The sequence below is a fragment of the Pinus tabuliformis genome, chromosome 7 (assembly GCF_031772625.1).
Source record: "Pinus tabuliformis cultivar Carrire ecotype Pingquan chromosome 7, CPIR1, whole genome shotgun sequence".
NCBI classification, from domain to species: Eukaryota; Viridiplantae; Streptophyta; class Pinopsida; order Pinales; family Pinaceae; genus Pinus; species Pinus tabuliformis.
Genome location: NC_142293.1, coordinates 483,189,957 through 483,205,769, shown reverse-complemented (window position 1 = coordinate 483,205,769; position 15,813 = coordinate 483,189,957).

Sequence of the window (15,813 nt, the reverse complement as noted above, 5' to 3'; positions counted from 1 at the left end):
TTGTCTCTCTTGCTCCTGGTGAAAGGAACTGGCCAATGTTTCCATGCTTGAGGGAATTTGCTATTCTGTTTGTCCTTCTGGCATTTCCTCTTCTAAAAAAGGATTCAACCTCTGTCTCTTTTCCCCTTGCTGCTCAGTGGATGTCCCTGGAGGTGTTCCTTCCTGTCTATCCCTTTTCTTTGCCCTTTCCTCATTAGCAGGAGACTGCAACACAGGATGTTACACAGTAATTTGTCACTGTCTCCCCGTCAGTCTCCCTACTGTGTCATGAGTTCAAATTAATCATGCTCATGCTCTCTAATGTGGCCAAATGACCCACTTTGCCAAAGTTTTTACCATCATCGCGACTATTATCAAAATAACCGCGCTGACTGGCGCCTCATAATAGAACGCATGTGCTGTCAGCGCGGAAGCACACGTGTTTCCCGCACTGGTCGAATTTCATGAACCAGCACAATTTTTATTCATATTGGGTCGCGCTGACATAACCTTCCCTGTTATTCAGATGCGATGTCAGCGCTACAGTTCAGTTATACACCCGCGCTGATCTTGTTTGGGCGATTTTGTTCTAACAGTCGGCCTTCTAGATGACTCCAGACCTGGTTGTTGGCCTTGTAAATGTCGCCCTCCCTTCTCTAGCATGTCTGTTTCGTCATTTGAGCCACCTTCCTTGGAGATAAGCTCATCCTCCCACCATTCATGGAGACTCCTTCTCCTATTTATGCCTCTACCATTGCCATGAGCAGCTAGTTTTGATAGTGTGGAATTGATAGTGCTTAGAGTGCTGCTGCTAGTGTGTGAATTTGATAGGTAGTTGGTGTGACAAGTGTGGGATTGCTAGAGAGCTCAAGGAAGGTTGTGAAGTGTTGCTTTCTTGTGTAAACTTGTGTGAGAGAGAGCTTTTGTCTTGGGAGATCTACCTCTAAGGGTGAATGCTTAAGAGACTTGCTGGCTGGACCCTCTTGAGAAGGATTCGACGTCAGAACTTTGGTTGTACTCTTCTCTGTTATTGATTAATAATAGATGACTATCATTATGGTTCCACTCTCATTGTTTCATGTTTGATGTTGAGTTACATCTTTTCTGACTGATGTATAATTGCATCTACTAGATTTTACGCTTGTTTTCGTGTTGTTCTTTGCGTGTGCAGGTATCTCATCATGGAGATCATGGGGATCGTGACCGGCCAAAGCAAAGGAACGAAGGCGACATCTCTTCGACGAACACTAGCGTTGGGATCCAAGTAGGTTCTCACCATCTACTTTTTATTTGCAATTAGGAACTTGCATGATAGCATTGTGTGATTGTTGCTAGACCCGGCCTGGGCTAGTAGGGATCGTCTCTGTCCGCAGAGAGGATTTACCTCTGTAACACAGGAATTTCAGTCACTTGTGCTTGAGTTAAAGGGTCTTGCCCTTGACTCTGTTCATCTGTAGAAACCGGCCGGTCTGCCATTGTTTCTTGCTATTCCAAATTTTCCACTTGCTCTTCTGAATGCTGCACACCTTTACCTTTATCTGTGACTGCTGTTGGGGCACTTACTTGGGCGGGTTGCTGGGGGACCGTGGCAGATGAGGTGCCTTCTCCAAGGTGCCGAGAAGCTGTGAAAAACACCTGTCCAAAAGATTCCAAGTCAACAGATTTTTCCATATTCTTGAATGCTTTTTCTGTAATTTCTTCTTCAGTGAGCTCTTCCATTAGGGTGCCTTCTACCCATTCTTGTTGATTGGCATATTGTTCAATTTGAGGGATATTGGAATGTACATATCCTGCAAACCTATATTTGATTCTTCTAAGGCTTATAAAGTGATTGGGATCATATGGTGACCAAATGAAACTTATTTTGAGCTTAAGTTTCTCTCCCAGAATCTGGTCAGCATCCTTCCATGCTTCGTCTCTCTTATTGAAAATAAAGGGGCCCAATTGATGTCTGATTTTCAGTTGTGCCTTTTTTCTTTTGCCAAAGAAATGAATCATATCTGCATTACCAAATTGCTGAAAGTATTCTAAGGCAAAGAGTCTCACAGGGACATATTTTGGCAGTCTGTAGGGGGCTAATTCACAGCCATAAATCCTTATTACTGTGTGGTTTTGGTAAAAATACCAGTCACCAATGCTGTAGCTTTTGGAAAGCTGTAGAATCTTTTGCATCTCATCAGTGAGTCTAGGAGGAGGATCTGTTGATAATAACCAGGTAGCTAGATAGACAAAAGGTCAATGAACTCACAATATGTGTATGGGGAGTAACTAATATGATGGAATACTGATGACCAAAATATGACTGACCTCCTCTCCCTCCTAGCATCCAATTTTTTGAGGAAGACTGGGAAACTTTCAGACTGATAATATAGCAGCAAATGATAGAGATATGAGGTGTATTTGAATACCCTTTCCCTTTCTAGGTTCATGGACTGCTCATGGATCTTGTCGTCTATGAAGGTGGCATAATCATACTAGATAGCAGGGGGTTGTCCTGGAGTGAAGATAGACATTAAGGCAAAGATAGTGCTGTCCACAATTTCACTTGTTCTGAATCCAAGGATGTAGGAGATCATATCTTTAAGCATTTTTCCCTCCTCAGTAAACGCAACATGGAGGTAGGGGATTGTGAATCTGGAGTAACAGTCTGGTGGCATAAACAATTTAGCAATTCGGTCAATCTCTACAAAGGGAAACTTTGAGGCTTGATCCAGCAGATTTTTCATGGAAAGGGGGACCAAAGGCTGAGTTGGTTTGAATTGCAACATCTCATTGATAGACTGAGGAGTAATGTAAAAGAGGACTTTTCCAGCAGGGTCCATCACTTCCCTTTGAGAGGGCTCATAATTCGAGCGACATTGATGGATGAGGTCAGGAAAGACATTTACTGAGGGAAAATAGTACATGGGCATGTTGGACTCCCATATTCTCAATGGATCAGTTTTGTTTCTGAATTTATTCCTTATCTCACAGAAAGCTTGAAGATGAGGTTTCAGTCCCTCCATATCAGCAATTTTATAGTCTCTATCTACCAGTGGAATCCATTCTAACTGTCTATGGGGTGCATTTAGTGGAGCAATATTGAGGGAAACTGGGGCCTCCATGTTTCGACTGTGATTATAGTTGGATTAGGGTTGTATTTCAGTAAGGAACAGAGTTCTGACAATGGCTTTCTGGGAAAGGGACTCACAGTTTTAAGTTCTATGCAGAGATGTTATTGATGAGTAAAACTCAATGAAATGATGACTATGCAGGGCTCTGCGCTAAGTTCACCTGAAAGGGAGAAAAATAAAGGGCTTTTACAAAGAGTCTTCAGTGGTTTTGCGAGAGAAGTGGAGCTGGATTTCGATCTAGAAATGGCAATTTTATCAGAGGGGACAAAGACGCCGGGTTTTGGCCACAAATCAAGTTATACAGTGGGGCAGAGAGGAGAATCTCACGAGTTCCAACGTCTTTCAAGTGAATTTTTAGGTGTATTGGCAAATTTTGCAGAGAAACTAAAAAAATAGGGTTACAGTCGTTTCTTCGGGTAAATACCTGCTATTTTGAGAGCTTGTTGTGGTGAAAGGTTGTAGGCAGATGCCAGAGAGGTCGGGTTGCAGGTCGAGTACGCCTCGGTGGCTGACAGGAACGTCGAATGCGAACTGGATGTAAGTTGCATGCAAGAACTTGCACCGTTTAGTTGCATAAAAAACAAACAAAAGGGACACTTTCGCGAGTTTTAACGTAAATTTGGGTTTTTGCGGCATTTTGGCGCCTTTTTGCAATGACGTCAACATGACATCATCAGCAGGTCCCGTGTACAGCAAGGTGATGTGGCAATTGACTGGGGTGATGACGTGGCACACGACACGGGGGCAGGGTGGGGACGCAGGTAGACGAGGTGGCGGTGACACGGTGCAGCAGCGGGTCGACGTAGGTGCCGACATGGTGTATGACATTGGCAGCGGGGACAGAAGGTGGTAATGGTTTTATCGGACCGCCTTCTGTACGGGGGCGGTAAGTGTCAGAGCCCTTCCGATGCAATCAAAACATGACACACGTCTTTTGTACGACGGCAAAACCACCATGCTATCGGACGCTAACTCCCGTATGTCGGGGGCGCTCTGAAATCCACCTAGGCCATCGGATCTGTAGGGCACAGATCAACGGTTGACGGCATGCGTACATGGTGGAGTGATACGGCGCGGGGACTCGCCCATATATTTTAATATTATTCAAAATATGGCGGCTGAAAACTTTGGTTAAGTGGGTTTGGGATTATGCGCTCCGGAGGAGTTTAGAGTTTAATAAACATTTAAACACCAATTTTAAAAAAAAAATGAACGCGGAGTGTGTAATAACAAAGTTTAATGAGCGAAGAGGTGGGCAATGGTTGTTAATTTAACCAGAGGTTACATTAACTCCAGGTTTAGGACGCGGAAGGGTTGATATTAGTCCCAAATGGACTATGATTTCCCAAAACTTATATTTACATAGCTATAATGCTATAGGGTAGGATATGTAATATTTTTTTTGGGATTTTATATAGTTTTTTGTAGCAATAGGGATGGGAAAGTAGTTGGGGAGCTATATAATAGAATTAGAAGTTAATATGAGTTTGTGAGGTGAAAGAGTAGGGGAGATGCTAAGTTTATGAACTGAAACTTAAACATAGGAAGTGAATGGAATCTAAAGGAGTGATTTTTACACAAGAAATGTGGCTTCGAACCTTTAAGCAAACCAAAAGTTTTACTTAAGTTTTTCATGGATATGAAATGAAGTTTAAGAGTTTTTGAGCAGATCTCAATCTCTTTAAGGGATGTTAGTGAGTGTTTGTTGTGAGGGGGGAAAGGGGAGGTTAGTCATGCATCCATTGTTCCACAGTTCAAAATTGCCTTAGTGCTTATGTCACTGCTGATATGAGTCTCTCTTGACAAGTCAATAGTGAGCACCCAGCTGCTTCTGCAACCTCACATTACCTACCCAACCTAACACACCTAGCATTTTTTCTTCCTTTTGAATGGGTGCACTTAGACTTGAAAACCCTGATTGTTCTCTTTTCTTTTAGCTGCCCTCCTACCTAAATCAACCCTTATCTCTTCCAAGGGCCCAGATTAAGCAGTTGGGCTCCTTAATTTCTCTACCTAGCTACTGATCTGCCAAGCTTAAACTGTTTGGACAGATATTCTTTCTCTATTCTACAACAAGCAATTCAAACATGGCGTGGTCTAGATTGAACTATTGGACCACCCATCCACTATGATAAAGAACAGCATTTGCACATTATGAACTTGCAAATCAGTTAGCAGTGGCATTTTGGCTGGCCACTTTCCTGGTCATTCTTTGGGGTTCATTTCTATCATTTTTTCTGACCAATTGATTTTTCTTACCCTTTGATTTTTCTTTTAGGGCATACCCTCTTTACATTATTTAATTCTCTCTAATTCTTTTACAAAATATGGAACCTTTGCAGTATGAAAAGATGAACATATTTGGCACTTCCACTGTTAATCATGAAAAATGAAACCTATTAGTATAGGAACCTAATAGGTGGTATATTATGAATCAATGAAACTGAATGAGCATGAGAAGAATTATGTTACACGTGATCTTAAGTTGGCAGTGATCATCCATGCATTGAAGAAGTGGAGGAACTATCTTCTTGGCAGGAGGTTTGTATTGATGAGTGATCACAGTGGATTGAGATACTTGTTTGACTTACTGAATCTGAATGCCAAGCAAGCTAGATGGTTGCCCAGGACCTGTGAGTTTGAATTTGAGATTAGATACATTGTAGGGAAAGAGAACAAGGTGGCAAATGCTCTTAGAAAAAGAGTGCAGATGAATCATATAAAAATTATGAGTTCATATGGGACAAATTTACAGGATTAGATCTTATAGGCATGTCAATAGGGTGATAGGTATACGAAGCTTAGGCATAGGTTACAGGTGATCAAGATGTAGACTATCCTCTCACAACAGATGATTTGGTCAAATTTAGGGATAAGATCGATGTGCCAAACAAAAATGATCTCAAGAAGCTTATTGAGGGAATGTCATGCTAAGTCGTATTCAGGTCACCTAGGATATCAGTAGACATTGACAACAGTGAAGAAGTTCTATTATTGGCCGAATTTGAAGAAGGAAGTGGCAAAGTTTGTGTCTAGATGCTTCGATTGTCAACAGGTAAAAGCAGAGTGTAAGCATCTAGGTGGATTACTACAATCGATTTTGATTCCAGAGTGGAAATGGGAGGTCATTTCCATGGATTTCATTACAAGTTTTCTGAGGACATCTAGAAGGCATGATTCTATTATGGTTGTGGTTGAAAAGTTTACAAAGGTAACACACTTTATTCCAGTGAAGTATACTTATTCAATTATTTGTAGGTTTCGGTACAGAGTTGGCCTTCACCATAACTTATCACCTGTAGATAGATGGACAAATAGGGAGGGTCAACAGGATTTTGAAGGAAATGTTGAGGATGTATGTGATACATGAACAATGCAAGTGGGAAGATAATCTTCCACTAGTTGAGTTTGCTTAAAACAATGGTTATTTGGAGTCACTGAGGATGAGTCTGTTTGAGGCACTTTATGGGCGGAGTTGTAATACTCCCATCAATTGGAGTGATCCAGTGAACATGGTGTTGATTGGACCAAACATGTTGGTAGAGATGGAACAAGAAATGCAGGTAATCAAGAAGAATCTAAAGGCAACATAGGACATGTAGAAAATTTATGCAGATCAACACAGGTTGTTTAAGGAGTTTCAGGTTGGGGAACATGTGTACTTGCACATCAAGCCCAAGAAGAGCTCCTTGAGGACTGGGTCATGTGCAAAGCTATCACCTCCATATTTCAGACCTTTCAAGATCCTTGAAATGATTGGACCAGTGTCCTATCGACTTGCACTACCCCCGATAGTGAAATTCCATGATGTTTTCCATGTTTCATTGCTTAAAAAATATGTGAAAGATGTTGATCATGTTATTGATTGGTCTATATTGTAGGTGGAACCAGAAGGAGAATTCCAGCTAGAACCTCAATTCATTTTGTTGAGAAAGATGCCCATGCTTTGAAACTGAGTAATAGAGCAAGTTAAAGTGCAGTGGAAGCACTTTTGGCCCGATGAAGCTACATGGGAGATGGCTGATTAGATGCAAGATATGTATACTTCATTGTTTGTTAGTTAAGGCAAAGAAATTTTGGTATATGTATATATGTAGACGGATGTAAATATCACCATGAGCTGTGTTATAAATCTCCAATAAGCAGTACAGTTGTCATGTTTCTATGTTTGTCATGTTGGTTTTCTTTTCAATAGGTTGTTCATTGTAGGTACTACAACTAGCTAAGTTATAAATCTGCTTGGGCAGTATGTTTTGAATTTTTACGGTCTTGCTGGTTGTAGGTGTCATTGAACACCGAGGATGGTGTTCCACTAAGGGGGAGGGCTTGATAACAACCCCAGACTAAAAATCCATGTAATAAAGTTAATAAAGGAAAAATAATGACCAAGGTCATGGGACACGTATTCCAAGCTGAATGTTGGGAAAAAACATAGTGACAGGGATCACTTGTGATTAATTAATGGCTATGGAAATTGGAAAAGGAAATGAAAAATTCTTTGCAAAGGCATGAGGCATTAGTTGGCATTTTATTTATGAAAATAATGGAAAATAGGAGAAAGGAAGGTGAAAGTTCATAGGTTGCATGTGAGGAGGAAATTGGAGGAAAATAATGGAAAATGAAGAGGATTAGTTCACAACTTTTTTCAGTGTTAGATTTTGTTAGTTCAGTCTTTGGCACTCTCATTATATTCTCCCACTCTCTCATACTCTTGGACACTTAGAGTTTGCTTGGAGCACTCTTGGAGGAGTGTGGCTTACTTGGGATTTGGAGCAAGAAGGCAAAGGAAGAGCAGGAAAGTGCATGAGGACAGCAGAATCAATGACTACAATAGGTTTTGCTTGTAGGTACTAGGTTACATTTTTTCTTTCCTTTCTAGTTTTGGCATGCATGGCACATGCATGTGGTTTCTTAGTTATGATTTGTCATTGAAATGGAGGATTACCTGGATTGAAAGTTGTTTTTCCTAGCCTTTGCCATTTCCTAGATAGCCATGGTGTTGTGGGTTTTATCTTTCGTTTTCTAGTTGGTGCTCATGTTCCCTATGCACGTGGGTTGATTTATTAGTTCATGGAGCCTTGGTTGGGCAAACGCTCTGGAATCCGTGTAACATATTGGGCTGAGTTATTAGTCCTGGAAGCCTTGGTTGGAAAAAAAATCTAGAGTCCTTAGCATGTTGATTTACTAGTCCTGGAAGCCTTGGTTGGACAAACACTTTGGAGCACGGTGGCAGTTGTGGGTTGAGCTACTTGTCCTAGAATTTGGGTTGGAACAAACTCTCTGGAGCCCTGTACAACTCATATAGAGACCAATCTAGTGATGGTTAGTGACGTCCAAATGTGAGGTGGAATCACTGGTTGAGGGTTAAGGTGGTTTGGCCTCTCAAAGCCTTGGTTTGTTTTTGATTGGTTATTCGATGATATCCCACATTCATGCTTAGAATATGGCACAGGGGTGATTGACTCAAAGAAATATTTGGTTCAGCCTAATCTATGGTCAAGTGGTATGTGGAATTCCCTTACTTGTTTGAATTTGAATATGTTAATAAGAGATCTTTTCCTGTAATGTTTTGTGTGTAAATGTACTTGTTATTATGTGGCTTTGATGGTTGTTATATTGTTGTTATTTATTTGGCTATATGCTATTTATAAGTATGGTTTTATGATAGTCTTGAGTTATAGATCTCATCATGTTTTGGTTAGTAGATGAAATGTGAATGGATGAATGGCCTAATAGATGATAATGCATCTATTGTGAGAGGGAATCATACCTTCTTGACGAATCTCAGATAAGTATGAGGTCCCTATGTTAAGATGTGTTTTTAAGACCTATACATTACATGTTCATGATGTGTTTGACGAAATTCCTATCATGGTTAGGATGAGTCAGGTCAGGTCCTTGTTCAAGTTTTGAATTAGAGGCCTTGTCTTCTTGTTATTTATAATTTCTGAGAATTTCATCAAGTTCTAGGCAGAGGCTTGAGTCCTAGACCTGAAAAAGTGGCTCAGAATTTGGGGTTGCTAGCACAAAACTTCCTGAAAAAGACTGCAGTCGCATGGAGGCCTTGTTGTGGGAGCGGCTAGAGGATTACAGTCACATGGAGGGCTTGTTATGGGAGAGATTGAGGATCTGGTTCAGTAAAAAGGAAAGTTAACTCAGGGGTTGGGCACCTAGAGTGGTTAGTTAGCCTCTAGGGTTTTGGTTTGTTGATTCCACTTCCTTAACTGTGCTTGGGGAGTTGAATCATGTCATAGTAACTCTTCATCACATATTTACCCTAGTGGGCCGATTAGCTTGGGTAAGTGTGGGAGGAGTGGTGTTAGAACCATCTACTACCATGACCAAATACATGCTATTATCCTTCTAATTACCATTACCAGGTCCAAATCTGGTTGGTCTCTACTAATTTTAGATGAGTAAAGTACATTAAGTATTTTCCCTTGAATTTTATTTCTTCTTGATGTCCTAGGATCACTTACATTTTGCATCTCTTATAACTTCCTTTGTCTTTTGTCCCCTTTTATTTTTTGAATGGCGACTGAAGGTTTATCAATACTGCATCCAACATGGAGTCTTTCACTTTGATTATTCTTCTAATGCATATTCCCTTTTAGTTGACTTCCTCCTTTATGTTAGCATGGTATTCTTCAATGTACTCTATTAACTTGATTATGAATAAGGAATCTCATGAATCAATGAGCACCCCATATTTCATCTCAACTTAATGAAAATTGATGATGGTTATCATAATAACTAATTTAATTTACTTATAAAGTAAACCTAAGCGTCTCTTGTAATTTTACAGGTATTGGTATTTATAGGTAGCGTATTCAGTGGTGGTTGGTATTCAACCATGTAGCCAACCCCTTTGTCCAGAAAAAATTGTTGTAGGAGAAAAGGTATGGTGCATAGGAGATTATTGTCAAAATCGTCATGGAATCTCTTTTTAATTTTGTCAACTAATACTCTTTATTCTAATGCTTTCTCTTCGTAGTAATCCTTGTAATTTTTCTCAATCCACTCATATGAATTTGTTTGGCCTTCGTCAGTTATTTCTAACATTAATTTATAGTCATCCATAAGCCTATTCACTAGCATCATAATTAATGTATCTATAATTTCTTTTAGAATTAATTCCAGAAATTTTTCATGGGTCTTTGTAAAGAATTGGGCTCTTGCTTCTGTTACTATTAGTCGATCTCTTTTGTCATATTTTTTGAGATAATTCTCGAATTTTTCTTCCATCACGCATAAATCTCCTCCACACTCAAGATCTATCTATGCATGTTTGCTCCAACTCAGGATTAGGAACTACTAACAACATAACCAATGTTGTAATCTATGAATTTGTGAGCAATTGCTAGTAGTGTACCAATAGATAAATATACATTATTATATACATTACACACACACACACACACACACACATAGATTAGAGAAAGGAGAAGATAACATTAGTAGTGGGAGTTCAGTAGATAATATTCTTTATTAAAGGACCACAACTTACAATAATTCCTCCTTATCTCTATTTATCTATTGCAAAAATGAGCCATTTATATATAGCAGTTGGTTACAATGTAGATGTAACTACCTAATTACCTTTATCGATCAACCTAACTACGTGGTCAACTAACTTAGAAAATAGTGTGGGTTTTTTTATCGAGTTTAGTCGATAGGGTCGACTAGCTCTTCCAAAAGGATATAAGGAAACACTGTAAGGAGAAACATGTTTAGGATCAATAGAAAAAATAGCAACAAGATCAAAGAAGTATAGTTGCATATGGATGTGTTACAATCTAAGTTGAGAGGTATGATGGGCCCTTACAATTAGAATTTTGTGGGCCCATATACAATATCATTTTTACCTAAACACTTATAACCTGATCTTGCTTAATGTGCATTTTTTTTATGTTTTACATCTTTTATTATGGGTTGAGTAATTTTCCCAATTAGTATGGTCGTGCTCATGATTTTTTTTTTTTGGTACAAAATGTGCATTAAATATGATGGGATAATATGAAAGGACTTTCACCAGGAGCCTCACAAGAAATCAAGTATCTTAGTCTCGAGGTAACTAACACTTAAGCTATGGCTACTCAAGTTCACCAAAGATACATCCCCCAATTGCATATTTTATTTGTTAAGTAAAATTAACTTAAAAGACAAGGCCCCCCTAATCTCGGGATTTTGGAGGAAATAAGCTATTATGACCCAAAGGAGGGCATATATTGGGTTAAATGTGTATGGTATGACTACAAGGTGGGAGAATATATGGTGTTAAACGTAAATTTAATGTGTAAATGTATATGTATTATGGTCGATCTAGTGATGAAGGGGCCACATGTGTAATGGGTGAATAACTATATATAGAGATCAGGTAGTCATTATTTGGGACATGTAATTAGGATGTATAAATGTGTTTGGGCATTTGGAGGAGCTTCTCCTATTATTGTCTATATTGGAGTTGTCTTCATGCTCACGTTGGTGTATATGGTGTGTAGTTTTTGTTTTTTTATGTATTTGGATCATAACATCGACCCACCTATCAAGGGGGATTGTCCCTTGTTCCTTTTATATAAAGAGGGGGTTTGGAACCCATAATAAAAGTTTTTTTTTTTGCTAAGAATTCGCTTATAGTATCAAGACACTTTCTTTTTTTAACAAACAATTATATATTGCATTAAAATAATATGGTTTGAATGTCAAAACCTTGTACAACTTGAACCAAATTTTTTTCTACAAATTTCTAAAAACTCTAAGAAGAGTTGACATAGTTTACACCTTGTTTACATACGACTATTTTTAATTGAATTTTTTCATACAACCTTTAGAAAACACCTAAAGGAACTATATATTTGCATAACATGACAAAATACCTAAGAGCTAATTATCCTACTACATTTCCCCCATAATAGGATTGACCTGAATTTCACTTGCTTATGGATCATGCTGAGGAGGAGAGGCTTGGCACACAGTAGTCCCGATGCCATTCTCCTCATGCCATGCTGAGTTCATATGTCATTGTGGTAAGTTATCCTTGAGCACGACATTGTGAGCTTCATCAACAATTTCCTCAATTTATGGGATCAAATTATCCATGAGAAAGCCCAACATTTCCATCGCAAGCTGCAATCTATCCATCTTGACTTCCAATATGACCATTTTCTAATTTAAAATATCAAAGTGAGCCCGAGACTCAGACAAAATCATCTCTACAAGATTTGAAATAAGAGAGATGAAAAATTCCATAGCACCTACCATTTGCACTAAGAAAAATATTGAAATTTTCCTCTCTTGTACTATAATCTCACTCCATGAAGTTAATCCCACTCTAGACCTACTGTCTATTCTAATGAATTATGGATCTAACTATCAACTTTGAGCTACTAGTGATGCTCCAACACTTTATATAAATAATCGAGCCAATTATCCTCAATTTGAAACCTCTGACTTTACCATTAATGTCGCATTAAACCACAAACACTAATCGATCAAGGAAATCTGAAACCATTATGGAAATATTGTTGTATGGAGAAAAATGCATTGGAGGCAAGGATATCATGCATGTATTTTTCCTTCTTGGATGGAGGAACGCATGATTCACACATTCTAACTAATTTATTAACTTCTAAAACTCTCCTCCACTTTTCCTATGGCTGAAAAGACATAATGAACACCATACAAGTGGCCGCACAGACTCGTCCCTCCATGTAAAGGAGCAGTCACCGCAACACAAAGGGAGTTATATCAACTAATATAATTTTGAAATAGTCCCTGATAGGGAGAAATGATGAGACCCGTTGCATTATCTAGTAATTAATTTCAATTAATAATTGAAGAAATATGGTTCTTATTATATTCCTCATGGAATTGATTTCTTAATCATGTCCCATTCATCAACCTTAAAAAAACCTTGTTCTAATAATACTCCTTGATTGGCTAGAGAAGATTCCACTGTGTTGAGGTTTTCATTGACATGGAATAGTTAAATAAAGTCAAATTTAACCTACAAAAGCTTGATTCAATGCATAATAGGGGCTAAGATATACTCAGAATACTATTTTAGTTTACTCATCTACTGAATAACAATCATTGAATCACCAAAAAATATCAGGTGACGAATTCCCTTGGAGAGAGCGAAATCCAAACCTTGCCACAAAGCTAAGTATTTACCCTGATTGTATGAAGAAACCCCTAGACCCTAGAAAAATTGAATCTCTATTTCTTCGTCAGGGCGAAAAATAACCCGTCTCACTCCTGCCTCCCTAATATAGTATCAAGACACTTTTAACTAGGTCATACCTTTTGTATTATGTATTATGTTATATTATTTTAATGGAGAAATTTTTTTGTTCAATTCGCTTCTAGGGATCTTCTTTAGTTTCTTAGAGTACCTTGGGGACTCAAAGGGCTCCAATAAACCTTATGTATCATGTATTTTTTCATACCTCTCTTTGCAATTTTAATATTTATTCATAAATAATTTATTGGTATAGAAATTTCCAGAACATAATTGTTTACTTTCCTATAGAAAAAAATTGATTTCATGACATAATCACTTTTCTTAGTAAATATTTGATTTGCATGATTTGTGATAATAAATAAGGTACATAAGTATGAAGGCATATTATTCTTTCCATAGCTCTCTTTAACGTTTTATGCAAGTTTCCTATAACATTCCAAAGTTTCTTGTAGGTCAACAGTTGTTTTTTAGAAAAAAACAGAATTCTATCTTTCAACATATGTTTCACTTAGAAATGCATATGTTGTCCACAACTGATAGATGTAAGAACTGATGTGTAACAAAAGGAGAATTTGGATTTAGATAACTTTCTTTCAATCCTTATTGATGGATTATGTGTGTTTTGAATTATGCTTTCTATAATTTATTAGATAACCTCATTTCCTTTTTGCAACAATTTACTTTCTTCAAGTAGATTAAGTTACAATAAGTTGGATAAACTTTATTTCAAGCATTGGTTGGATTTCCTTGCAATTAAAGATAGATAGGTTCCACAACTTAAGTAGAAATAATGAATTGGTAGTAAGCCCCCATTCACTCGAACTATCAGTGTGAAACCCATGGTGCCATTTGCCCCACCATCGGATAGATTAATTAACAAAGATAGTTGCACCATAAGGAAGGAGTATTTTTTCACATATATTGCAAAACATCTTTGAATATTGTATGAAATCAAGGTTGATAATTAAAGTTGATAGCCATAGGAGGGAAACATTGTTGTTGCAAATTTGAAGCCCACCAATTAGACCAAAAGAAGAAATTCATCCACCTAAAAGAAGATTATTTTTCACTTATGGAGAGGTTGTTTGGAATTTGTTTGCTAGACCTTGGAGTGAAGTGGACAAAGAGACATTAGTTCCACCTAAAACAAGGCTCTCAAGAGAACATTTCAAGAGGAACATTACACCCTAAAGATAAATTGTTTGTCTCTTATGTTTGATGTCACTTTGTTTGTTAGGGGTTTTATGACCCATTTTTAGACTTGCAAAGTCATTCCCACACTTCATGGAAGTTCCTTGTGGTATGGACATATGACATTTGAGGCATATTTTGAAGGTCAATGAGCATTATTGGAGTTTTTTGGAGAATATCCACCCTTTGAAAAAATTATCACATCTTTTATGAGGGTTTCAAGCATGTAAAAGCATCATTTAAATCTATTTTGACTTTGTCTCCAAGCCATGTGGATGACAAATCACCTTTGTTTTGATTTCTTAGGCTAAAATTAAGGAATAAAGAATGAGGAGTTGTGAGCCTTATCCATAAGTAAGGCCCCTCTTGTCATTCCAAATTGTTGTGAATGCTTGGAGAATATTTTTGAAGCCACTAATAAAAGACCTTTATTTGGTGTCAACCCTGTTATGCTCCTATACCAATAGGTGTCATATTTCATGAGTAACTGAATTAAGCTCCGCAATATGTTCATACCTTTTCTTACTCCAAGGGTTTTCCATATTTTGAAAAATTAAAAAATGAAAAGAGGGTGTACCCTAAAATAAAAATCAAGGGTAAAAACAATGAAATGGTCAAAAGAAAAATGAAAGAAATGAACTCCAAATAAAGGACCAGGAAAGTGTGCAAGTTCAAAATGCCACTACTATCCTATATTTGCAAAAAAACTGATTGTGTGCACTTTGTTAACTCTTGCCACAGTTGATGAACGGCCAAACAGCTTAAATTTGGCCAGTTCATGTTTGAATTTCATGTTTTAGAAGTAGAGAATAAAATCTATCCAAACTGTTAAAACTTGGCAGATAAATAGTTAGGTAGAGAAGCAAAGGAGCTTAACTATTAAACCTGAACCCTTTGATGTTATAAGGGTAGATCTAGATAGGATTGCAATGAAAAGAAAAGAAAGGAATGAGGGTTTTCCAGTTCAAATTCACCCAAAGAAAGAGAAGAAAAAATGTTAGGCAAACTAGGCTGGGTAGGCAGTTTTGTTGTTGCAGAAAGAAACTTGTGATAGGTTTTGTCTCTCAGAATTATTAAAATCTTACTTCTATCACAGGTACCATGACAGGAGCATGAGTAACTCTCTCCCATCTTTCCCAAATCACTTACTAATCTTCCCCCATAGATATTGAGATTTGCTTAATATCCCTCTCGAATTACTCCATCTCATTTCATAAAAGGCCTAAATAAAACCACATTTTCTTAGGCACAAAGCCACATTTCTTGTGTAAAACCCTTTTCATTCCC